Source organism: Felis catus, chromosome B1 (genome assembly GCF_018350175.1).
Source record: "Felis catus isolate Fca126 chromosome B1, F.catus_Fca126_mat1.0, whole genome shotgun sequence".
Classification (NCBI taxonomy): Eukaryota; Metazoa; Chordata; class Mammalia; order Carnivora; family Felidae; genus Felis; species Felis catus.
Window position 1 is genome coordinate 167,008,112 of NC_058371.1, and position 27,896 is coordinate 167,036,007.

At 36.2% G+C, this 27,896-nt stretch overlaps 1 long non-coding RNA gene across 1 annotated transcript; it reads left to right on the forward strand.

Annotated features, from left to right (window-relative positions):
* LOC123385080 lies at positions 1-27,896 on the forward strand. Its single transcript, XR_006597120.1, has 2 exons — positions 1-244; positions 27,736-27,896. It is a non-coding gene; the product is annotated as an uncharacterized LOC123385080 (long non-coding RNA).

Consider the following 27,896-nt stretch of genomic DNA (forward strand, 5'->3'; position numbering starts at 1 on the left):
TACAAACTGTTTTCTCTAAACACATATTGTGTGGAAGAATAGAAAATTTTAAATAATTTAAATAATCTAATTTTGTCATATGAAGAACTCGTATAGAAAATCATATTTTTTAACAAGCCGTTCCAACCAGCTGGCTCTTACTTCCAAGCCAGAGGGGAGAAGGTATAAACTAGGCATACATCACCCATCTTTGCCTGTCAAATCTGCAAATATTAAAACAAGATAAATTAAAAAGTAGAAATGGGTAAGTGAATCATATTTCTTTAATGTCTGTCTTTAAAGAAGCCCTCAAGCTTTATCATCCAATTTGTCAATTACAGTGATTTCTAAGATATAACACTTTGTCTGTATAGCCACAGCTCTTCCATAGAAGTTTCTGTTAAATTAAAAAGACATTTTGTTAGAATATCCAATAGAGGAAACATGTTGCAAGTCATGGAGGGAACTCTTCAAATTTAGTGCATTTTAGCTTCAGGCTTGAGACACAATTTAGGTCTTCAGGGTTTATTTGCTGTAATAGGGCTGTTAAATGGAGACATACTAAGCTTTTACACAATCTTTGGAATTGCACCCACAGGACCACTTGGTGCTGTTATCAAAAATAATTGCAAATAGAAAACACATTTTAAAATCTATTGTTTTAAAAGCTGTAGCCATGGAATCTGTGAACACTATTGTTCTACTAATGTCCCTAGGTTGGAAGAGACTATGTCAGTAGAGAGAATGGTCCTAGGTAATGATGTGCAGTACAGTGAAATACAGTAGGTTCAGCTGCAAACTCTTCCTGACTCTCACACATATGTTTACTTATTTTGTACAATTGTCTCATTAAGGGCAGGACTTGCAGGTGGGATTGAAATTTTGCCCTGGGTTGAAAATATTTCTCCAAGGAGTACTTTATATTAAATCTTTTAAGAGCTCCCTCAACTCTGAAATATCAGGGCTAGTACATCTACAGAAAAATATGGAATGTGATAACTATTGCTACATAAGCAGTCATATTACAATACATAAATGTAGCAAAGTAGCCCACTGTATACCTTAAGCTTATATGACGATAAATGTCAAATTTATTCAATTAAAAAAAGAAACGAAATAAAATAAGCAAACAGCAAAAGAGAGAAAGACGAAAATTGTAAATAGTGTAGTTTTCTCTGTGATTTGGGGGGAGGCACAATTACTTTTCTCTATAGCACAAGAAAAGAAAAATTAGATTGGTAGGGCTTCTTACGTCTAGGGAAAATGTGATATTTGTGGGGGTGCCTGGGTGGCTCAGTCAGTAAAGCGTCTGACCTCAGCTAAGGCTATGATCTCATGATTTGTGGGTTTGAGCCCCACGTTGGGCTCTGTGCTGACAGCGCAGAGCCTGGAGCTTGGATTCTGTGTCCCCCTTCCTCTCTGCCCCTCCCCTGTTCACACTCGGTCTCTCAAAAATAAACATTAATACAAAAAATATTTTTTAAATGTGTTGTTTGTAAAATTAAATCAGAAGTTGAAGAAGAAACTTAAATAACAGTGCTAAATAATTGCAAGTATCTATTGTAAGGTAGTATGAGAAGGTATGGGAACTTGTCTTTTATTTTGTATTCCAGTGAAATGAAAGTTTACATTTTCTAACTCAGCAGTTGGCAATGATTAGCTCTACTTTAATATTTTCTTTTTAGGAAACATAAAAGTCATGAAAGTCGTATTCACATGTATACCTGCTGTTAAGATCTTAATAACAGAAAGTGACTCAAAGTTAAAAAATAGAATAATGAATATAATATAGAAATGAATAATCCTATAGCTAAACTATTATTGAAATGTCTATATCTAAATAGTGAGCATCTGTTTTTCAAATAACACTTTTTAAAGTTAACCTATATCATATAAACTCTTTGAGACATGTACATAAATGCGATAATAATAATAACACAGTCTCTAAATATACACATGCACCCAAGTGAGTATCACTCTGATTTGTGCCAAATGATTTACTATGCATCCAGAAGTTGTACACCGAATAAACAGAACTCAATGAATCAGATAATCATGAAATGTCATCTCTTACTCTCCAATTAAATGCATTTCAATGATGCTGGGTTTTCTACTGATTTGAAAGGAAACTCTGGCAGAATCAATGTGTTTATATTTAAAACAATAATCAAATTAGACATTAAGTCTCAAATCACAGTTTATTTTCAGCATTAAAACTGTTCAGTTCAATTTTATTTCTGTAGAATAGCAACAAAAATTGGAAAACTCAATTTAATGTATCACTTATAACAGGATCAATAAGCATCAAATAACTATGAAATTTATCAAATATTGTGAATGACATATATCCTAAATTATTTAACATTACACAGAGAAATGTATGCAGTCTAAGTCAGACATACACCACACACAGATGAACTCAAGGTTAAACTGTTAATTCTCTATAACTTGTTAGATTCAATGAAAATTAATATCCCTGCAAGTTTCATTATTAGAACTGAGTATAGGGGCTCCTGGGTGGCTCAATCAGGTAAGTGTCCGACTTTGGCTCAGGTCATGATCTCAGGGCTTGTGGGTCAGAGCCCCACATAGACTCTATGCTGACAGTGCGGAGCCTGGACCATGCTTCAGATTCTATGTCTCTCTCTCTCTCTCTCTCTCTCTCAATCTCTCCTTTCTCTCTCTCTCTGCCCCTCCCTTGCTCACACTCTGTCTCTCTCTCTCTCTCTCTCTCAAAAATTAAATAAATATTTAAAAAATTGAGTATAAAGTCCATAGAGAGATTTATCATAAAGTTCATATGGAAATGCAAAAGGCCAAAAAATTAGATAAGCTATATGAGGAAAGTTGGAGAATTTTTATTACAAAATATTAATAATTAAGGCAATGGGAACAAATAAAGTGGGGACAGATAGAGTACAGAGCAACAGACAAATGGAACAGACTGTAGAGTCCAGAAAGAGATCTATACATATGCAATAGATTTATAATAAAAGGACCACTCAAATCCAACGAAGCAACAATGTTCTTTTCAACAAAATGTTCTGGATCTAGTGGAGTGTCAAATCGGGAAAAAGGTAAACCTTGACTCCTACTCTCACATCATATGCAAATATGAAAAACCCAGCTCTATTATAGACAATAATAAAATAAAATAATTAAACCCCTAAAGATAATAAGAGGAAAATGTCTTCATGAACTTGGGAGTAGGCAAAGATTTCCTAACCCATACATAAAAAACAAACAAACAAAAAAAACAGATTAATATAAAAACTGATAAATTGAACACTGTTAAAGCTTAAAGACGTTGTGCATTGAAAGATTCCTTTAATTAGTGAAAACATTCACAGACTGTGAGAAGATATTGCTAATACAGGTATCAAAAAGAACTCGTATCTAGAATACATAGAGTTTCTCTATAAATTAGAAAAGAAAGGATAAACTCTCCCGTCTTTCCAAGAGAAAATGAGCAAAATATTGGAAAAGGAACTTTATATTTTAAAAATTTTTTAATGTTTATTTTTGAGACAGAGAGAGACCGAGCATGAGCGGGGGAGGGGCAGAGAGAGAGGGAGACACAGAATCTGAAGCAGGCTCCAGGCTCCGAGCTGTCAGCACAGAGCCCAACGGGGGATTCAAACTCAGACTGCGAGATCATGATCTGTGGAACAGGCACTTTATAAAAGAGGACATCCAAATGTCCTATAAGCATATCTAAAGATGCTTAATCTCTTTAATCAAAAGGGACGATAATTTAAAAGAACAATGGAATAATCCTACAACCACGAGAATAAGATACTCTTCATGAGGACAAAGATAATGCTAAAACAACAAGAATTCTATCCATTTTGAATGGCTACAAAAGGAAAAAAAAATAGTGGCAAAACCAAGTGATAGTGGGATGTGTGTACAACTGCAATTCCCAAGAACTGCAGTTGCATTTTCAAAGAAAAAAAATAATGTTTATTTATATTTGAGAGGGACAGACATAGTGTGAGAGGTCGGGGGGTGGGGGGGCGGGGAGTGGCAAAGGGAGACAGAATCCCAAGCAGGCTCCAGGCTCTGAGCTGTCAGCACAGACCACAACGCGGGCTCTGTCTCCAACTCAGGAGCCTTGAGATCATGACTTGAGCTGAAGTCCGATGCTTAACCCCCCTGAGGCACCCAGGTGCCCCTGCAGTTGAAAATTTTAATTGTTAAATCTTTTTGAAAAAACTATTTGTCAGTGTTTGCCAAATGTAAATATATGCATATCCGATATTCCAGCCATTACCACCTCTACCCATCCTACTACTGCCCAAAAGTAACATGAAAATTTTGTATCAAAAGACATGCACAAGAATTTTCCTACCATTGTTATTTACAGTTGTCAAAACTGAAAATATTTCACTTGGCCATTAGCAACAGAGTAATAAATATATTGTGGGCTACTCATATAACATATATATAATGCTTCAATAGAGGAGAAACAACATGCAATGGAAATGAATTGTTTTGACGTAACATTAGGTAAAATGATCAAGTAAGTACACACAATTTTATTGCCTTTACATAACAAAATTTGGCTTAAGTACATTAATGTGGAAGAAGTCAGAAAGAGTTTCTCTGAGGAGGAAGCATGGTGAAGAAGTCTAGAATTCCTTAAACACTTGTGCATAGTCGTAAGTTTTGTTTTTTAATCATCTTTTTCTGCTAGTTCTACTATCTCTGTCATTTACAGATTTATTTCCCTACTGATTTTTTTTTTTTTTTTTTTTTTTTTTTTTTGGTTTTGAGTCACATTTTCTTGTTCTTGGCCTGCATGAGAATTTTTGATTGGATGTTAACATTGCAAATGTGATATTTTGAGTGTCTGGATTTATGTCTTCTGGGAAAGAATGCAATGCTTTGTTTTGCCACAGAATTGAGTTACATGCTGAGTACTTTGATTATTTTGAAATTTGTTTTTATAATTTGCCCAGGTGGCTCTAAGAGAGTCTGCACTTCAGAGAGTTCAGTGTCACTACAAAGTGACGACTCATCTGGGCTCTCTAGGATCACTCCGAGTGATCTCTGAGGGTGCTCCATTCTGGCTAGGGATAGTACATCTCATTGTGTACTGAGCTCTGGAAATTTTCAGTTTATAACTCTGGTTGTTGTTTGCCTGGTCCTTGGGAGTTTCACATTTCTCATGGCCGTCTAGTAGTCAGCAAACACTGTAGAGGCCACCACTGAAAATCTCCAGAGGTCTTTTTCTACACAGATCCTTCAGGCCCAGAAAACTATGCTGAAATTTCCAAGCACCTCAGCAACCCTAACTGTTATTACTAATTCCTTAACTCAGGGAGGCTCCCTTGTTCAGTTTGGGATTCCCTTCTTTGTACTGTGTACTGGAAAATGTCTTAAACAGGAAAGTCAGGATGATTTTAGGTCTTAGTCCATGTGTCTCCCTTTTCTCAGGGATCACAGTCATTTGTTGCCTATTGTCCGATGTCTGAAAAGAGTAATTCCATACATTTCGTTTTCTATGCTAGTTTTATTGCAGGAGGTTAAATCTGGTCCTTGTTAGACCATTAGGGCCGTTAGCCAAAGTCTTCATCTTTAATAATAGATTTTTTTATGTTTAAAAATTTTTTTATAATTGATTTTGCTCATTTTTGATATGTTTGATTTCTGAAAATCAGAAATCTATTTTATGTAATTCCTATTTTATATAATTCAATTAGTTGCTTTTGAAGTATAGTAAAATTTCGGAATGCAAGTAAATTGTTTGGTGAGTTTCCTCAAGGTGAGCAAACATTTCTAATAAATTTTAACCTGATAAACAAGTGATGTCTCGCAGTACAAGTAGGATGTGACGCTGAACGTCCCATGGTCACAACTGAGACAATGGTTCTTCTCTCTCTGTCTCTGTCTCTCTCTCTGTCTTGCTGTGAGATGGTGGGTGATCGTCTCCCATGCTTAGATGCTTGGTCTCAGGCCGTGGTGTTTGGCAACAATCAGTGATGTTTCAGAACATTGGAAGGTGCCCACAACTGGCACTAGTATACTTTTTGTCACTTCAAAGCACCTGTGGACAGTCCTTTGCTTTTCCATACAAGAGGAAGCCTAGGAATGCTTTGCCTCATTCTAGGTCAGGCTGCCTGCAGATATAGACCCTTTCCTCCGCTACCTTATTGCCAGTTCCACTAAGTACGGTATATGACAAGAGTTTCTTAATACTGTTCTGTAGTCAACATCCGTGGGAGTGTATACAATGACCCCCATGCAGAAAAAGATTCCTTTGAACCAATAGATAGCAGTGATCCCGTTAGTGATAGTGAAAGTTGTCCTACATAATAACCCTTCTCTCTCTTGTCTCCCTCACATCAGCCACAAAGGTTTTCAAAGATAAGTGCAGGTTAATTTATTACTTTTAAGATTTGTATTTTCTTTATTATTTTGTATTATATTACAGTTTTGTAATCATTTTATATGAATATTTTTGGGTTGTGGAAAGAATTATCCGAGTTTCCATTATTTCTTATGGGAAAATTCACTTTGATATACAAGTGCTTTGTATTCCAAGCATGTTTCCAGAATGAATTAGGCTCGCAAGGCAATGTTGTACTGTACTTATAAGGTACTCAAACTGTGACCATCTGTCTTTTGTCACCTATCATTTTTTACCAGCTACTAAGTTCTTCATTGATTAATCCTCTTATATGTATATTTCTCACAGAGCAATGAGGGAATCTAAACTCTATTTATCAAAGGTTAAAACTGTGCTAAGTATTAAATGGATAAATAGAATAATAACATATCAATTTAAAATTTTTTTTAACATTCATTTGTATTTGAGAGACTGAGAGAGAAAGGGCACAAGTGGGGGAGGGGCAGAGACACAAATGTGAAGCAGGCTCCAGGCTCTGAGCTGTCAGCACAGAGCCTGATGCAGGGCTGGAGCCCAGGACTGTGAGATCGTGACCTGAGCTGAAGTCAGGCGCCCAATGCACAGAGCCACCCAGGCTCCCCAATAACATATCAATTTAACTTATAGGCAAGGTAATATTCTCAAAGTGGCATAGCATAATTTAATGCACCCAAACAAGGGTTGAACCCCAGGTCTGTTTTTATTAGCACTGTATCCATTAGCAAGTTTTAATTCCTTATGAACCCCAATGTTCTTATCCCTAAAATGGAAATAATAATTTGTCACTTGATGTGATTAAAAGAGATAAAGCATGCTTTTAGTGAACAGTCAATATTATGATAACACCTTCATTATTTTCTACTATTTCTATTTTTATTGCAAGTTTCCTAAAAGCTAAGTTATCTGATTTTTAAGCACAGAAAAAGTAAACAAAGCCTTTAATTGTCCTTACAAAATGAAGAAATTTTAAATTGAATTTTTGGTATTAATAAGGAACTCTGATTTATTATATTTAATAATACAATCAATATTATAATATATATTTATAATATAATAAATCTTGTTTATTAATATATTATCATATTCTTTGTTATTAATACATATGTAGACAAATTTAATTCATAGACAGTTACTTGTAACCATGTTTCTGAGCTATTTCATATGTCTTGTGTCTCTGTTTCAACCACTAATATGTGTCTTGAGCATAACAAACAAACCACTGGTAATTCAATACCATATGCTAAGAAATCAAATTCATTGGTAATGTATATGCTGTTGAAAAGATGAACAAGATGAATTATACCATGAGATAAGGAGCCTTGTCTTCAAGGTTTCTACAAAATTCTGGAATCAGCTACTTTATTATCCTGACACTTTCTATTAATGATAAGCCGGTTCAATACATTAAAATACTTTCTAGTGGACTACACATTCATTATGGTAATACAGTTATAGAAGCATAATCACAAAAGACATAAACTGTGGCAAACTTGCCTGATGTGTGCAAGGATGACGTTACATACTATTTAATTCTAACTGTCGTTGCTGATGTCAATTGCAGGATTCATTTTAATACAGGAAGAAATTAGTGAAATTAGGCATCATTAAATAAAATGATCTCAACATAAACTTTCGCAGTGTTCTGCTGAAATAAAATAAAGGAAAAGTTTCAAAATATTCAGTAATCATGGAGGGTGATTTGATGTTGAATATTCATTGTGATTTCTTCATTGACTCATGTTATATAGAAGGGTATTTCTTAATTTACAATGTAAAAGGAATGTTAATAATCTTTTAATTATTGGCTTCCAATATGATTACAATGTAGTGAGATAATATTCTCCTTATGAATTGAATGCTGAAATTTGTTGAGGCTTGGTGTAGTTAGTTTTACCATTCTCTGTATTCAATTATGCTTATTCCTCTGGATCTTTAAGTACTCATTTGTGCTTTATCTTCGATTTTCAGGAATTCAATTATGTTATAAGTGTGATTTTATTTGTATTTATCTTTCTTGGGGTTCATTGAACTTGAAACTGTGAAATTATGTTTTCCACCAATTTTGAGAAAATGTCAGCCATTATTTCTTCCCATTTGTTTTCAATATTTTCTCTCTCCTCTAGCCCGGAGTCTGTCATTATTGATTTGCTAGACCACTTTATATTGTTCCACAGTGCACTGATACAGTGTTCACTTTTATTCAATTTTTTTTAATCTCTGTTCTGAAAATTGGATAATTTCTATTAATTTAGCTCATTCAGTACTTTTTAAATGGGCTTTATTTTTAGAACAGTTTTAGGTTTGTAGAAAATCAAGCAGGAAAGAGATTTCCCACATAACTCCTATCCTCACAAGTGCATAGTCACACTCTTTTCAACATCTCCCACCACAGTGGTACATTTATTACAACTGATTAAACCTACATTGACACATCATTATCACTCAAATTCATAGTTTACTTTAGGGTTCACCCTTGATATTGTACATTCAATAGGTTTTGACAAATGTATAATTGTCATTATACTCACCATCCATCCCTCCCTACTTCCAAACCTTTAGAAACAACTTTTTACCATCTCCATAGTTATTCCTTTTCCATAATGGCAAAGGTTTAGAATCAACCAGAATGCAACCTTCTTGGTTGCATTCACTTGGTGATATGCATTTACGTTCCTCCATGTCTTTCCATGATGTAATAGCTCATTTCTTTTTAGTGCTAAACAATATTCCATTGTCTGGATGTACCACAGTTTACTTAGTCATTCATCCACTGAAGGATATTTTGAATGCTTTCAGTTTGGGCAATTATGAATACTACTGTCATCATCCACTTACAGGTTTGTGTTTGGATGTAAGTTTTCAATTCCTCTGAGTAGATACAAAAGAGCACAATTGCTGGGTTTCATGGTAAGAGTATGTTTAATTTTGTAAAAAACCACCAAACTGTCTTCTAAAATGGCTATGTTGTGTATTACTACCAGCAATGATTGAGAGTTCCTATGGCTCCACAATCTTGCTTGTATTTGCTGTTGTCAGAGGTCCAGATTTAGGCCATTTCTCAAAGTGAAGTGTAGTGGCATGTAATTGTTGTTTTAATTTGTGTCTTTCTGATGAAACATGATGTGGAACATCTTTCCATATGCTTTTTTTTGCCATCTGCATACAGTCTTTGCTGAAGTGTTTAAGGTCTTAGCCTATTTTTTAAATCAGGTTGTATATTCTCTTATTATAGAGAATCTTTGTATATTGTGGTAACAGTCTTTTGTCAGATATGTCTTTTGTAAATGTTTTCTCCTAATCTGTGGCTTGTGTTTTCATTCTCTTGACAGTGTCTTTTGCAGAACAGACATTTTTTAACTTTTAATAAAATCCAGCTTATCAATTATTCCTTTCATGGAGCATACCTTTGGTGTTTCACCTAAAAATTCATCACCATTCCCATACCTAGAACAAATAATCCCAAGTGTTTCATAGAGCCACAAAAGACCCAGAATAGCCAAAAACAATCGTGAAAAAGAATAATAAAGCTGTAGTTATCACAATTCCAGATTTCAAGATATAGTACAAAGCCATACTAATCAAAACAGGAAGGTACTGGCAAAACAAAACAAAACAAAACAAGCAAGCACATAGATCAATGAAACAGAATAGAGAGCCCAGAAATATACCTGCACTTATATGGCCAATTATTCTATGAAAAAGAAGGAAAAATATGCAGTAGGAAAAAGGCAGTCTCTTCAATAAATGGTGCTGGAAAAATTGGATAGCCAAATACAAAAAAAAAAAAAAAAAAGAAAGAAAGAAAGAAAAGAAAAAAAGAAACTAGACCACTCTCTAACACCATTACACAAAAATAAACTCAAAATGGACTAAAGACTTAAATGTGATGCCTGAAACTATACAAATCCTAAATGAAATCACAAGGATGAAACTCTGATATTGGTTATGACAACATTTTTCTATGTATATCTCCTAAGGCAAGAGAAACAAAAGTGAAAATAAACTATCGGGACTACACCAAAATAAAAAGCATTTGTACAGCAAAGGAAACAATCAACAACAGAAAAAGTCAACCTAATGAGTGGGAGAAGAAGTTTGCAAAGGATATATCCAATAATTGGTTAATATTCAAAATATAAAAATAACTTTATACAATTCAACACCAAATAACCCACAACTAATCTGATTAAAATATGGGCAGAGGACCTGAAAAGGAATTTTTCCAAAGAAGACATATGGGTGGCCAACAGACACATGAAAACATACTCAACACCACTAATAATCAGGGAAATGCACATTAAAACCATAAACCATGAGCTATCACCTCATGCCTGTTAGAATGGCTAAAATCAAGAAGACAGAAACACCATATGTTGGTGAGGATGTGGAAAAAAAAAGAACCTTCATGAACTGTTGGTGGGAATGAAAATTGGTGAAGCCATTGTGGAAGACAGTATGGAGGTTCCTCAAAAAATTAAAAATAAAAGTACTATATGATCCAGTAATTCAACTATTGGGTGTTTACTCAAAAAAATGAAAATACTAATTCAAAAATATATATACACCCCTATGGTTATTGCAGCCTTATTTACAATAGCCAAGATATGAAAACAACCTAAATGTGCATCGATAGATGAATAGATAAGATGTGGTTCATATATACAATGGAATATATGCAGCCTTTTTAAAGGCTGCCATGTCATTGTGACAACATTAATAAACCCAGAAGGTATTATGCTAGTTGAAATAAGTCAGACTGAGAAAGAAAAATACCATATGATTTCACTCATATGTGGAATCTAAAAAAAAGAAAAAAAAAAGAAAAAAAGAAAAAAACAAGCAAACAAAAAGTGGAATCAGAGAACTGATGGTTGCCAAAGGGGAGGTGGATTGGGGATAGGAAAAACAGGTGAAGGGGAGTGGGAGATTCACTCTTCCAGTTGTGGAATGAATACATCATGCGAATAAAAGGCACCGTATTGGGAATATAGTTAATGATATCATAGCGTTATATGATGACAAGGCAGCTACACCTGTGGTGAGCAGAGCATCACACACAGAGAAGTTGAATCACTAATGTCATACTGTTTGTCAACTATACTCAAATATTTGAAAAATTATTTCAAAAATAAATAAAAAGTCATTTCCAAACCCAAAGTCATCTAGATTTTTCCTGTTGTCTTCTAGAAGTCTTATAGCTCTGTATCATTTTTAGGTCTATGATTCATTGAGTTAATTTTTGTTAAGGGTGTAAGGTTTGTGTTCAGATTCATTCTTTTGTATGTAGATGTCTTATTTTTTTCTTTTTTTTTAAGTTTATTTATTTTGATAGAGAGAATGAGAGCAGGGGCAGGGGCAGAGAGAGAGGGAGTGAAAGATAATCCCAGGCAGACTTTAAACTGTCAGCACAGAACCTGACAAGGGGCTCAAACTCACAAACCATGAGATCATGATTTGCACTGAAATCAAGACTCAGTCACTTATGGGGTGCGTTGGTGGCTCAGTCGGTTAAACAACTGACTTCAGCACAGGTCATAATCTTGCAGTTCCTGAGTTCAAGCACCATGTCAGGCTCTGTGCTGACAAGCCCAGACACTGGAGCCTGTTTCAGATTTTGTGTCTCCCTCTCTCTCTGCTCCTCCCCCACTCACGCTCTGTGCTTTCTCTATCAAAAATAAATAATCATTAAAAAAAAAAAAAGACTTGGAGACTTAACCGATTGAGCCACCCCAGCACCCTTAGATGTCCTATTTTCCCAGCACTAATTGTTGCAGAGACAGTCTTTCCTCCATTGTGTGCCTCTGCTCCTTTGTCACATATCAGTTGACTATATTTGTGTGGGTCTATTTTGGAGCTCTCTGTTCTATTCCAGTGATCTGTCTACTCTTTTACCAATACCATGCTGTCCTGATTACTGTAGCTTCATAAAGAATGTTGAGTTCAGGTAATGTCAATCCTCCAACATAACAATGTTCTCAGACACAAAGAGGAATGAAGGAAGTATTCTAAGATGGATCCAACCTATTGCAAACATGTGCATATGGACTCTGTAATTAATCATTAGAAAGCAACTCATGGGATAAATTCATGCTTAAAAGGAAAATGGCATCTTTTAAAAAAAAAAACACATGTGCTACTAGCATGATTAGGCTGAAATGTGAACTGAAGCAATGATTTTAACCTTATATAGAGGCAATATAAACATGCATTTTACATATTTTAATAGTGATGAAATGCAAACATATCTTACATTTGGTACCAAAAGAAATGTTCCAGGCAAAGGTGTTAGATGGGAATTTTCTGTGATTGCTAATTTATTAATTCATAGAATTTATATACTAATCTATCTGTCATCTGATTTCTTTGTTTTGATGTTATCACATATTTGCTTTTTAATTAAATATGAAGTTTAATGAGGCCTAACATGTCTTCTAAAGTTTTAAACTCTGAAGCACAACTGAAATAAAATTGCCAAGCATTTAAGATATTAACATTTTGACACATGGTAATACAATTAAAAAAAAAACAGTAAAAATTGCCAAGCATCTTATAATTAGAGCTTTACAAATGTAGACGTTTGGAAAAATTCAGTTTAATTGAAGAGATTTACAGATAATAGCTAAACAAGAAATACAGCACATCTGTGTTCTTCATCATACATCAAATTTAACCATTGGCTTTAAAAAGTTCTGCATCTTTATAACATCATTCAAAAACAAAACTGATTTTGAGACTCTTTAATATGTGAATATATGGAAAGTTTAGACTCATACGGGATTACTGAATCTGTGTACTGCTGTCTAGACTATCATTCCCTCCCCCCTTACAAGACCAGCAGCACTATGGCCACTATTTTATTTGTGATCATCATCGCTAATCTCATTATGCCTTTTATCTTTGCATCAATTCTAAAACATAAACGCACAACCCTCAAATTATCCCTCAGCTTCGGAATTCACTTTCTATTACTTTATGGAGAATAAGAAAACACTCTGGACCTACGCAAATCTCCATCTTTATTTTTCTCCATATTACTTAAAATATCTAAATAGAATGTATTTTATTTATTTTTAAATTTATCTACTGTTTCCACTCCGTAGAATATAATAAAATCAATAAAAGCAAAGCCTGTATTGCCCATTGCTATATCCCAGCACCTAGAACAGGCTATAACCTATAATAGGCTTTCGGTAAACATGGGTTAAGTGAATATATACCTCCCGAAGAAAGAAATATATTTACAAATTAATGCTGATTGTTACATGCATATTTTTAATTTATTCCTCCCCCCCCCCCACCCAAATAAATCCCGAAATATGCCTCTTAGTTCAGGCTGGTACAGAAAAATACCATACACTGGGTGGCTTATATACAACAGATTCAGAGGCTGGGAAGTACAAGATAAAAACTAGCACAATCTGTTTCTGGTGACAGCTCACTTTCTGGTTCACAGTGTCTTCTCCTTGTGTTGTCATATGGTAATAAGGGATACGGGAGACTTCTGGGCCTTTTATTTTTTTAAGTTTATTTACTTACTTAGAGAGCACATGGGAGGGGCAGAGAGAGAGGAAGACAGGGAGAATCCCAAGCAGGCTCTGCACTGTCAGCACAGAGCTGATTCCGGGCTTGATCTTACAAACCGTGAGATCACGACCTGAGCCGAAATCAAGATGGGACGCGCTTAACCAACTGAACCACCCAGGCACCCCTGGGCCTTTTTAATAAGAGCACTAATCATCTTCTACCTCCTAATACCATCAATTTGGGGTTTAGATTTTGGTAAATAAATTCTGGGGATGACACAAATAGTCAGACCATAGCAGTGTCTTACAAATGATCAGATTAAGCCACATAAACAAGAGAAAAAATTAGTTCAAGAAAAGCACATACCTTCAAGGTCACAGAAAACCACCCGGGGGGGGGGAATGTTTTTATGAAAATAAAAAAATAATCCTGTGTTAGATATATTTCCAAGGCAGCAGATATTTAAGGTAGAGTTAGAAATACAGGTTATTGGGGTGCCTGCGTGACTCAGTCGGTTAAGTGTCCAGCCCTTGATTTCAGATAAGGTCATTATCTCTTGGTTTCCTGGGTTTAAACCCTGCGTTGGAGATTCTCTGTCTCCCTCTCTCTCTGACCCTCCCCCACTGTGCTGCTTCTGTCTCTCTCAAAATAAATAAATAAATAAACTTAAAAAAAAAAGGAACACAAGTTTATTGAGGGATAATACCTATGAAAATTAAAAGGGAGAGAGAAAATAGGCAGGAAAAACCTTCAGACTATAGTGCAAGTCCAACATCTCTGAAAGAAGAGGGGTCGGGAAAGGGATAGTGGGTAGAAAGAGCTTCAAAGTATAGTACAATTCCATAATGGAGTCCTGAACTGACCACAACAGTAAGTTCTTGTACCTCCGTGGTGCTTAGTCATTGACGACTTTCTAGAACGCACAAGGCCAAGGCTGGCAAGCTGAGGTACAGCCTAAAGGCAACCACAGCTGGAGACTGTGAGCCAGTTTCACAACCCACAGCTGGTTCTCTTTTTACCAGTTACCTGAAAGGCCTACTTCTGAGGCTGCCACAAATTATGAACTTTAGTTGAGGGGCTACATCTTTGGATTGAAGATGAGCAATAATTTTCTTCTTCTAGGGCGAGGTAACATAATAAGTCTGGCATGGTCACACTACTATCCTAACAGATGTATATCAAATGACTGTATCTGAAGAAAGAAATGAGAAACAAATTCTGAGGCCTAGAAATCCTGTCGTATGTATAAATCATATGTACCAAATCAAAGTTGGGCTTTGCCCAATACACACATTCTCAAAGTTTAAAATATTAAAATACTGAGCCTGGAAGCTCTATTAATAGAATCATTCAGTTCTGTAATTGAACCATCACTGAGGCAATATTTAAAATGATTTTTTTTCCCTAAGAATGCATGTATTTATTTTTGTTTATGTTTATTTCTGTTTTGTTGTTATTGTTGGGGAGGGGAGAGAACAGGAGGGTTAGTTTTCAACTCGTTCTCAATCTATATCTATATCTATATCTATACATCTATATATAGATTCTAGAAAATCTATCTATACATCTATATCTACCTATATATGTATATATAAAAATAGGTGTGTAGATAGATAGATAGATAGATAGATATAGATGTATAGATAGATAGATTTTCTAGAATGTGATCAAGAATGTTAGTCTAGGGGGCATAGATGCTGCCATCTGTAATGGTCCAGTACAGGAGCTACCATGGGGGAATGAACAAAAGGAGAAACAGTAGTGACTATGTAGGTTTTCCATTTGGGCCATATTCCTACTGTCAAGTAATATCGCATGAAATATACTACCGTAGTGATGAGTAACTCAAGTAAAACTTACCTAAATAAAATAGGTAAGTTATAGTTCTGTCCAACTGTCAGGTTAAAATGTAATGTATTAGATCTCTATTGGTGCAGTACACATTATCACAAACTTAGTGTCATGAAACAACACAATTTATGATCTTACATATTATCTAGGTCAGAAGTTAAGATCAGCCAGGATTTCATAAAGTTGAAATCACAGTGTTGACAGGGTTGCCTGCCTTATAGAGGCTCTGGAAAATATCTGCTTCCAAAGTCTTTCAAGTTGTTGGCTGACTCCATTTCCTTGGAATTTTAGAACTGAGGCCCCTATTTTCTCACTGGCTGTCAGTCTCACTGCCTTTGCTCCTAGATGCACTTTTTGTCATGCTTTCCATGTTGCCCCTCCAACAATGGCACAGTAGCCCCTCTTGTGGCTTTAAATGTCTGACTTCTGCTATCTCATCTCTCTGACTTGACTTTAGAACGTTCTCTGCCCTTAGGGAGTGTGTGATTAGATTGGACCAGTGAGATAATCTGAAATAATCTCTCTGTTTTAAGGTCCATAGTCTTAATGACAACTGTAAAATCCTTTGCCATATAAAAAATTCATCAATTCTAGGGATTTTGGTCTGGATGTCTTTGTGGGTCCATTCTGATGACATACAGTGAAGGTCCTATATATACTTTTAACAATGAATTGTACTTTTAAAAATAAAATGAAATTACAAATTACTGAAGTCAAGGGGTGTCTGGGTGGTTTAGCTGGTTAAGCGTCCTACTTCAGCTCAGGTCATGATCTCATGGTTTGTGAGTTCAAGCCCAGCATCAAGCTCTCTGCTGACAGCTCTGAGCTTTGGATTGTGTCTCCTTCTCTCTCTACCCCTCCCCCACTCAACACTTCTCTTTCTCTCAAAAATAAATAAACATTAAAAAATTTAAGAAAAACAACTTACTCAAATCAAGTTTGAATAAAAATAAAATACTTGCATATACATATATACATATATGAATATAAATGTATGTGAACCTTCATTTCCTTCAAATTTAAATTATTAATGCCAAGATACATTTTCCCATCTACTTCCAAAATGCTTTGGTCTTACATTCCGTTTAAATGTGTAGAAAAAAAAATCAAATCAAGACGTATTTTAAGAATCCAAACATCTTTGAATAAGTGATTTTGATTTAGAAAATTATTAAAGCAATCTCATTAACCAAATATTGAGGGACTCTCATGATGTCTACACTTAATTTTCTTCCTGTTCTTCAACATGGACAGTAATTGTCCCTTTTCCCATTGAAGGACACATGAGCCGTTTTTGAATTATGGTTACATTTTACTGCTTAAATTCAGGGAAACAATATTGTTTTAAAATAAGCTGTATTATCTTTAATTTCTCTGTGGGATATTCTGGAAAAAAGTGAAAATGATTTTAGCTACTGTAGCACTGCCTACATCAAAATAGAATTATAATTATGTTGCAGGTGGGAAACTACTCAAGGTACCTGCAGAGCACAGATAAAGTGGTTCATTGGCCATCCATTTCCCAGGCTATTTAGCTTAATCTGAAGAATATGTATAATGAATATTAATCCAAATAGCCCTGAACTCTAGCCATTTAGAGAAAGCACGTCTGAATCTTCCTTAAAAATAGGCTTAGTAATACAATTTTTTTTTCTGGTTCTAATAATTATACTGGCTATTTAAAAACCTATCAGGAAGCCCATATTGTTATTCTAAAATACTTATCCAGAATTTTCACCCTCTTGAGATTACCCCACAACAAAGGGAGTAACGATGCCCTGCATGTGTACAGTGTCAGGTGTTCAAAGTATCACATCATAGCTAAACATACGTAAACTCCTAATCTGCATAATTACAGCAGGTAGATAGCTCAAGTGTAGCAGAAAATTCCCGAAGTATGAGCTATTACATCTTCCTTTTAAAAAAGTGTCAGGGGCGCCTGGGTGGCGCAGTCGGTTAAGCGTCCGACTTCAGCCAGGTCACGATCTCGCGGTCTGGGAGTTCGAGCCCTGCGTCGGGCTCTGGGCTGATGGCTCAGAGCCTAGAGTCTGGAGCCTGTTTCCGATTCTGTGTCTCCCTCTCTCTCTGCCCCTCCCCCGTTCATGCTCTGTCTCTCTCTGTCCCAAAAAATAAATAAACGTTGAAAAAAAAATTAAAAAAATAAAAATAAAAAATAAAAAAGTGTCAAAAAGGAAAGCACAACTTGCCCATTCCTACAAAAACATTTGTGGTGTATATAATAAATGTCCACATATATTTTAAGATATTGTGACATTATGCCAAATAGGCCTGCTCATTGGCTCTGTCAGTTACATATCAGCTGTGATTGTTGACAAGTAGCTTGTGGCTTGGAACACACATAACAATCTAGCAAGCAAATATGATGCCAAATAAATCAATGCGAGCTCTAATGCGTTGATGTTCACAGGTTGGCAAAATCTTTTCCACAATTCTGCTGATTATCCTTATTTATTTAAGGTATAGTATCTATAAAATTTACATAATGACCAACATCACTTTTAATAATTAAAATTAATATTTATTGAATTCAGCTATATAGTTAAAATAAAGTCAGTATTAGAGATACTTTATCTGGAAGATAAATCTTAAATATATAGTTACCTGGAAGATAAATCTACGTAAGACTAATAACTTACAACGGAGTCGTCTGTAAATCTCATATACTAATTTATGATGTATAGTCAAAGTATGACTAAGTGATTTGAGTTAGAGATGAGATAAATAAATTTTCATAGATCAGCCTTAAAAATTATATTCAAAATTATATAAAATGTTTGTATAACTCAAAAAATATCCATGCATCCTACCAATCCATACAAAAGACATGATTAGCTAAGATAAGTCATTCTCATTCCCTAATCAAGGATCTTATCTTGGGAGGAAAACAAAATGTATTAATTGGTTTGTAATAAATATATGTGACATTAATAAATGAATGGAAATTATAAACAGAAAGCAAACGAAGGGAAATTATTTCTTTTCTTCGTTTGACATGAGTCAATAATCTTATTAAACTCATCTTACTACTATTAATTCCTGACGTTACAACTTTTTCTTGGCTGGTATAAATCTTTATCCAGAAAATTAATAAAACACAAAAATGCACAAATTGTAATGTGTAATCTAAATTCTTCATTCTCCCTTAAGTTAAAAAAAATAAGTAGATCAATCTCAGTTTATTCAATCTATTTTAAAGAAGTGAGATCTCTATAAATAATCTAAATATATCCTATAATACACAAGAAGATTTTTTTTTTTAAGTTTTAACTTAAATCTTATTTTGGTTGTAATCTAATTTGACAATTGGAATAAAACAAAAAGTTTTATGGATAGTCCCAGAAAGACAATGTTGCTTATGAATTAACTTAGCATCTGCTCCATGTACAATTTTTACTTTCGTATTTCTTGAATAATGTTAAGGAAATCTCTCTAAAGTAGTCAGCGAGAATTTTTATAGCTTGAAGTCTATGCTGCATAATTTGAAGGTTATTTAAAATTTTTGAATAACAGTGAATGGGCTCCATGTATCTCCATCCAATTCTAATTCAAAATTAAATGTTATTATCTTTAGTCATAGGGTATTCACCATTGAAAATTTAATTGAGTCAAATTTCTAGATTAGATATTCTCAATGGATTTTGTTCAAGGACAAAATTCCAAATGATAAAATCTTTGTGAATAAAATGGAAGGGTTTAAATAAAACAAACAACACACTAAACAAGTCAGTAATAATTACATTGAAATCATTATTTTCCAGTATATTTCACAGTTTCTACAAACAGTGACAATGTTTCCCTGTTTATTTGGCAATCCTTCAACACTGTCACTTAGGTTTTAGGTTTTAGTCCTGATCCCTTTATATGAGATCCCATGGTGTAAATTTTTAAATTCATTTTTAAACTCTTGCCTCTTACTATTAGTAAAGTAATTCCGATCTAGAAAAATCCTTGGCAGACATCTACATAACATCAGATATAGTTAGTTAAGACAAAAATACATTTTGAATACTTATTAATATTTAGCATCTGTGAGATTTCAATGCATCAGGACACAGTGCCTGAAATAGTTACTCTAGAACCATCAATGATCAGTGAACATAGGGCACCCATCAGAATGGTAACTTTTAATACTATTCCATTTGTTCTAGAGGTATGATCCCTCTCTTAGAATGAACAATGGAGGCTATTGAATGTTTGATTCAAAATTCAATTATCCCTGTGCTCACACCATTGCCATGGCCTCAAAGTGGTCATAATAATGTACTTCCCCATCTTTTGCTTTTACCTTGAATATGACTTCCATTGGCTATTGTCATATATGTGGAAGTGAGTGTTCTAGTTTCAAGGCTAGAAAGTAAGTGATTTCGTGTTTCCACTTGCTTTACTGTAATTCATGCCACTGCCCATTAATGGAACATATCACACTGTGCCTTTGTTCACTCAAGTTGCTGTAACAGATCAAGTGGCTTATAAACAAACAACAGAATATAATTTCTTGCAGTTTTGGAGGCTGGAAATCCAAGATTAAGCCATCTAGAAGATTCAGTAAGACTCTCTTACTATTTCATAGATGGACATCTTCTCTCTGTAACCTCAAATGGTATAAGGGGTAAGGGAGCTCTTTGGACCTCTTTTATAAGGGTACTAATCTCATTCATGAAGGCTCCCTCCTTGTGGCTTAATCGAATCCCAAAGTTCTACTTTATTTTTTAAGGGATGGAAAAGAAATATCATTTTTTTAATTTTTAAATTTTTTAAAGATTTTATTAAATTCCAGTTAGTTAACATACAATGTAATAATAGTTTCAGGTATACAATATAGTGATTTAACACTTGCACATAACACCAAGTGCTCATCACAACAAGTACATGCCTCCTAATCCACCTTTCTTCTGGTAACCATCAGTTTGTTCTCTATAATAAGAATCTGTTCTTGGTTTGCCTCTCTCTCTCTTTTTTCCCTTTGCTTATTTGTTTTGTTTCTTAAATTCTACATCTGAGTGAAATCACATGCTATTTGTCTTTCTCTGACTTATTTCACTTAGCACAATACTCTCTAGCTCCATCCACGTCATTGCAAATGGCAATATTTCATTCTTTTTAATGGCTGAGTAGTATTCCATTACACATATAAAATATGTATATGTATATTCATTCCACATCTTCTTTATCCATTCATCAGTCAATGGACACTTGGGCTGTTTCCATAATTTGGCTATTGTACATAAAGCTGCTGTAAAAATCAGGGTGCATGTATACCTTTGAATTAGTATTTTTTTTTTTTTTATTTATTTGGGCAAATTCTTAGTAGTCCAATTGCTGGATCATAGGGTAGTTCTATTTTTTCAACTTTTTGAGGAACTTCCATACTGGTTCCCAAAGTGGCTACACCTGTTTACACTCCCACCAACAGTGTAAGAGGGTTCCCATTTGTCCACATCCTCACCAACACCTGTTGTTTCTTGTGTTGTTGATTTTTGCCATTCTGACAGGTGTGAGGTGATATCTCATTATAGTTTTAGTTTGTATTTCCCTGATGATCAGGGATTTTGAGTTTCTTTCATGTGTTTGTTGGTCATCTGTATGTATTATTTGGAAAAATGTCTATTCATTTCTTCTGCCCATTTTTAAATTGGATTATTCATTTTTTGGGTGTTGAATTTGATAAGTTCTTTATAAATTTTGGATATTAACCCTTTATCAGATATATTATTTGCATATATCTTTTCCCATTTCATAGGTTGCCATTTAGTTTGTTGATGGTTTGTCTATTGGGCAGAAGATTTTTTTGTTTGTTGTTGTTGTTTTGTTTTGTTTTGTTTTTTGATAAAGTCCCAATAATTTATTTTTGCTTTACACTCCCTTGCCTCAGGAGACATATCTAGCAAGAAGTTGCTATGGCCAATGTCAAAGAGGTTACTGCCTGTGTTCTCCTCTAGGATTTTCAGTTTCAGGTTTCACATTCAGGTCTTTAATCCATTTTGAATTTCTTTTTCTTTTTTCTTTTTGAAAATGTTTATTTTTGAGAGAGAGAGATGGAGTGTGACAGGGTAGGGGCACAGAGAGAGGAGACACAATCTGGAGCAGGCTCCAGGCTCTGAGCTGCCAGCACACAGACGGACACAGGGCTAGAACCCATGAACCATGATATTATGACTGAGCCGAAGTTGGACTCTTAACCTACTGAGCCACCCAGGCACCCCTTGAATATATTTTTCTGACTGGTGTAAGAAGTGCTTCAGTTTGATTCTTTTGCATGTTGCTGTCCAGTTTTCCCAACACCATTTGTTAAAGAGACTATTTTTTCCTATTGGATAAACTTTCCAGCTTTGCCAGAGATTAATTGACCATACAGTTGTAGGTTTATTTCTGGGTTTTCTATTCTGTTCCATTGATCTTTGTGTCTATTTTTGTGCTAGTACCATTCTGTTTTGATCACTACACCTTTGTAATATACCTTGAAGTATGGAATTGTGATGCCTCCAACTTCGCTTTTCATTTTCAAGGTTGTTTTGGCTATTTGGAGTGTTTTGTAGTTCCATACAAATTTTAGGATTGTTTCTTCTAGCTCTATGAAAAATGTTGGTGGTATTTTGATAAGAATTGCGTCAAATGTGTAGATTGCTTTGAGTAGTACAGACATTTCAACAATATTTGTTATTTCAATCCATGAGCATGCTTAATACTGTCACCTTGTGGTTTTGGATTTCAACATGTGAAATTTGTGGGGACAGAAACACTAAGACCATAACACCCAGCTAATACTGTTTTCTAAGGAGAACTAGATGAATCTCCCCAACTGACCCATGAGAAGTGTAGTGCCACACAAGAAAAGCCCCATCTAGAATCACTGAACAAAAGTCTTTCAGATTCATGAGAATACATAGTATTTGTTTTAAGCAATGGAGAGTAGAGGAGAATTGACATATAGCATTTCCATGGCAGTGTTCCCGCCAGACAGAGATAGAATGTCATAAAGATTCAGGTCCTCCTTAATTAATTTTCTAAAATGAGTGTAATCCAAAAAACCAAAACCAAAACCAAAACAAAACAAAACAACTTTTTTTAGAAAATGGAGTTTAAACATGCCCATGCTAGCATTCACATGGGGTAAAAAAAAAAAAAAAAAATGAGGAGGCAACTATCTTGGAGAGTTTTCCAAAAGAAAAGCAAAATGGGTAGACTAGCACATAATACAACCAAGTGTAATTAAACCAGAAACTAAAAGTGTGAAATTATCACACAAGTAAACAAATCAATGGAACACAATAAAAAATATAGAGATGAATGACAATGTATACAAAAATTTAGGATATGGTTAAGGCAATGTCTCAAAATAGTAGAATAATTATTTTTTTTTAAAAAAGAAAATAGCTGAAGCACAGCTCATATGACCTCTCTGAAGACATCATACAAGACTTACAAGTACAATGCATTGTTAATAAACTGCAATTGGTTTAATATTATATCCACTTCTGTTTGTTCTCCTTCCTTTCCTTCTTCCTCACTCTCCTTTGCCCTTCACTTCTAATTCCCTGAAACTATGTCCCTTCTCTTAATAAAGTGTTATTGCATTATATTTTTGTCTCGGGTTATACTTTCCAGGTAGCGTAGATTAAGGTACAAGAAAATTTGCCCTCTTACCATTACATTTAAAATTTTACATTTAAAAATAATTTTAGTATGTAGAAATTTTAAACTTTTATCAAATTCATCATGTGAAAGAAGCATTCTTTAGAATTATTATTTGGAGTGGATTTTATTATAGCAGATGTCATTGTTAACAATTATGAATACATATTATGGCTTTTTTCCTTTGTATTACAAAGGGGAGTTAAACTAATAGATTTTCTAATGCTGGCATCTTGGTTGTGATGTGTTATTCTTTTAATGTATCAATGGATTGTAGTTGCTAATGTTTTATTTTAGTACTTTGGCCCTGGTAATATATTAGGAATATATTTTTATATATTTGTAAGATTTTATTATTAATGACACCCCTGGATTTACATTAAAATTATTCAAAGTTTTCCTTCTTTCTATATCTTGAAGAATTTGAATATAAATAGAATGATATGTTTCATGAGGTTTTAATAGAATCGGTTATGCAAACATGTGAGTCTGGCACTTTTGGAGCAGATTTTTCTTGGTTCCATTTCTTAACTGCTTCGTTCAAATATCTTAACTGCTTATTTCAATGGATAAGTTCTGATTTCTTGTATTCAACGCTTCTCCTCTTAGTGCCTATTTTCTATTTTCCTTACTTCCTGTGTAAAGGCCAAATATATATCATTGGCTTTTGTAAAAGCCCTTGACTAATAAACTTATGGTCAAGTCTGAGGATCAGAGATAATAATTAAAAACCCTTTCTTGAGACAACCAATCATACAAGCACCTCTCAGCACCGTCCTCTCTTCCCTTTTCAAGAATGCATAGGATGTGAGCAGATCCACTTGTTTGAAGAACTAATTCCACATACTTGACTTCTGTGTCTGGCTCTTCATTGGTTCCATACTTAGGCATGTAAGATGAATACATTTTTGTCAGTTACAAGTGGGGTATGGAAGTCTTCTGTTGTTTTATAGTTGTCTATTTATCCCTTCAGATCTGTGAGTATTTACTTTATGTTGGGTGCATAATTATGTATGACTGTTATAACTTCTAGATTAATTGACCCCTTTATCATTATAAAATAGCCTTCTCTGTTCTTTACGGCAGCTTTGAGTTAAAGTCAATTCTGTCTTATGTAAGTATAGTTACCACCACTTTCTTTTGGTTTCCACTTGAAAAGAATATCTTCTTCCATTCCTTCACTTTCAGTCTTTGTTTCCCTGAAGCTGAAGTAAGTCTCTTAAAGGAATATCTAGCTGGGTCTTGCTTTTTATCCATCCAGCCAATCTATGCCTTTTGATTGGAGAAGTCAATCCATATACACTTAGAGTGATTATTGATAGGTAAGGATTCGCTAATTGTTTTCTAGCTGTTTATAATTTTCTCATTGCTTTTTTCCCTCTTGCTGACCTCCTTTGTGACTTGATGAATTCCTGTCATGGTATGATTTGATTTTTTTTCTCTATCTTGTATTTATTGGCTGTAGGTTTTTATGCTGTGGTTACCATGAGGCTTATATAACACATCTTATAAATATTAACTATTCTTTGCTAACAACTCAACTTTGATTGCATACAAAATCTTTCCCCTTTTACTCTTTCCCCTTTATGTTTTTTATTTTCCCAATTTACCTCTTTTTATGTTGTGTATTCATTAACAAATTCTAGTAGCTATACTTATTTTTAATAATTTTGTCCTTTAGGGGTACATGGGTGGCTCAGTCAGTTAAGCGTCTGACTCTTGATTTTGGCTCAGGTCGTGATCTCACAGTTCGTAGGATCAAGCCTTGCATCAGGTTCTGTGCTGACAGCTTGGAACCTGCTTAGCACAGGGGAGGGGGTGCGGATTGCAGGTAAGCTTCCTGTGGAGTCTCCTTCCTTGAGGCGGGGAGAGAGAGAGACAAGCAAGGCCCCCAAGGAGGGCGGATACGTCTGTGGTCTCCCTCCTTAGCATTTTACAGATTAACACTTTCAACTCAGAACCTATGCATTCTGAGACCATCCAGGCCTGCTGGCACAGAGGCTGCAGGCTGCACTGGGGGCAAGAAGAGGGGGATGCAGGGCCCGCTGATTAACATCTGCCCAGGAAACACAAATGCCAGTGACCATGTCAGCTCCAAGCTGGCCCATGGACTAACCCACAGGCCAGACCCTGAGCTCCACCTGTGATGGTTTGCCTGTTTTGTCCCCAGTGTGTTCTCCAACCACACAGAAAATTCTGGAGTGCAAATATGTAGAGTGAGGCTATAGGAAGGGGGTGTCTTCACTGACCTCTTGGAACATGTCCTTATCTGAGAAAAAGGGGATCAATCATCACCGCTGAAACTCACTTTCGTGAGTATGTCTGTTGTGAAATTTTTGGATGGTGTTTTTATGATTTTTCTCCCCAAATTTACTTTGCTACCTGAGATGAAGGAAATTTTCCTGTTGTTGTTGACTTCTTAAAGTTCCCCCTCTTTTTACAAAAGTAAAAGACAGGGGATCATGAAAGGAGGTGAGAGCACCTGCTTAAGGACGTAGTAAGGGAGGAGGGTCCTCAGACCCGGGGTCCACAGGACACGTGGCGGACACCATGGGGCTTGCGAGAGGCTGCCAGAGGCTGGGCCACAGTACACGGACCCCCACGGAGCTGTCGCAGTGGGCCGAGGTGGCAGTTGGCGGGAGGCAGGGTGAGATTCTTCAGGTGCTCTGTTCTGCAGCGCTTCTGGAAGGTGGTGCACTTGGCGGAGAACTTGTAGTCCTGCCAGCTGCCGGTGCAGGGCCTCACTTGCGTGAGTTTTCAGTTATGCCTTGAGACGCAAGGATTTTGGTCAACTCCTCGCCATATGCCATACGTGTAGTGGCACTTGTGCTTTCTCTGCGGGTTTGGGGGGGGGGTGGGTAACTCCAGGTCCCCACCACTCTGGCCCCGCTGGCCCTTTGACGCCAGCTTGATGCCCCTCCCTGGGCCAGCTCCCAATGGGACTCCTGCCCCTCTGCTGGAGCTGAGGCTCACTCCTTGAGGGGCACTAACTCTGCACCTTCACCACTGGGGTTGGTGGGCTGGTGGGGTAGGTCGCAGGTGGGGAGCTGGTGCCAGGGAGTCCCCGCCTTCCAGCCAGGCGCCCTCTCTGTCCTCCACCACCCTTGCACTTGCTGGTTGAGGTCACCACCGAGATGAGGCACTGTCTTCCTTGGGAGCATTTACTCCATCTGGGGCAGTGTGGTGGCCACAGCAGGAGCTATGCCCTTGATGTGGTATCTAGCAGCTCCAGGCCCAGGTAGGAACCTGGCTGGGCAAGGACGCAAAAGAAACAGAACAAGATTCCAGATATAAAATAAATAAGTCTTAGGGATACAATAAATGTACAGCATGGTGACTGCTGTTAATAGTACTGTATTGTATATTGAAAATTGGTGGGAGAGTGGCTCTTAAAATTCCTCATCACCAGAAAAGAAAGACCTATTTTCAATTCATTATTAGGTAAATCACAGCTCTCCGTGTTTGGGGGATTGGTTACTGGAAGATTTGTGTGATTCTTTGTTGCTGTCAAGTTTCCTTGATTTTCATGTTCCTTGAAGTCTTCCCCATGTTTATCTTCATATCTGAAGTAGCAGTCAGTCCCTCCAGCCTTTAATTTCTTCAGTAGAGAAATACTTTATGCCTGCCCTGCTGGGGATTCTGAGGCTTTTTCAAATCTCCCACGGATATACCTGTTCTACATTTCCTCTTGTAGCAGAATTTGTAAGCTCAGGTACCTTCTCTCAATGCCAAGCAGGTTGCTCACGGCCTCCCATTTGCTTTCCCAATGGTCATGTTAAAGCTGAGATTTGTGGTCTCTTATTGGCCTGCAGATTCATACTGCTCTTCTGCACAAGCTCACTAGTCAATACCAAAGTTCGTTCTTACACAGCTAATGGAGTGTGCACAGTGAATTGTTGGGGGTGTGTGTGGGTGAGGTGCACAGAGCACTACTGGTGCCCATAGGCCGGTTTGGGGGATCCACAGGTGAGGCATACCCAGCAGCTGATGGACAGCCCTCCTGATGGAATCCACACTGCGGTTAGAGGGATCCAAGCCAACATCCCTTTAATGCTCTCTGAGACTCCTATCAGCCACACTCCCAGTATCTTCCCTCCCCACAGTCATGCAGCTCATGACTCAGTACTCTCTGTTTTTTGAGAGAGATATTGGCCTCTTTGGTAGCAGCCTTCACAGTTAGGAATCTGGATGCCCAATTATATCCAATGAGAAATCATGGGCCAAAACTGTCTCTTTAGCACCAACCTGTGCCATCTTGGGGAAGGTGTCATACAGGTAAAGTCAAACTACTCCTCTTACCCTCTAATGCATCCATACTCAAATTTTTCTTCTTCCAGTAGTGTGTGGAACTATCTACTGGATTACCGGACTTCCACAGAGACTCTCTCATCCATGGCTGATTGTCTAATCCTGTGTTCTCTGGGGGCTCCCAGAGGTGGAGAAGTACAGGAGCCAGTTCATGGGCCACTGCAGGGTCCACAGTGGAGACCAAGGTCTG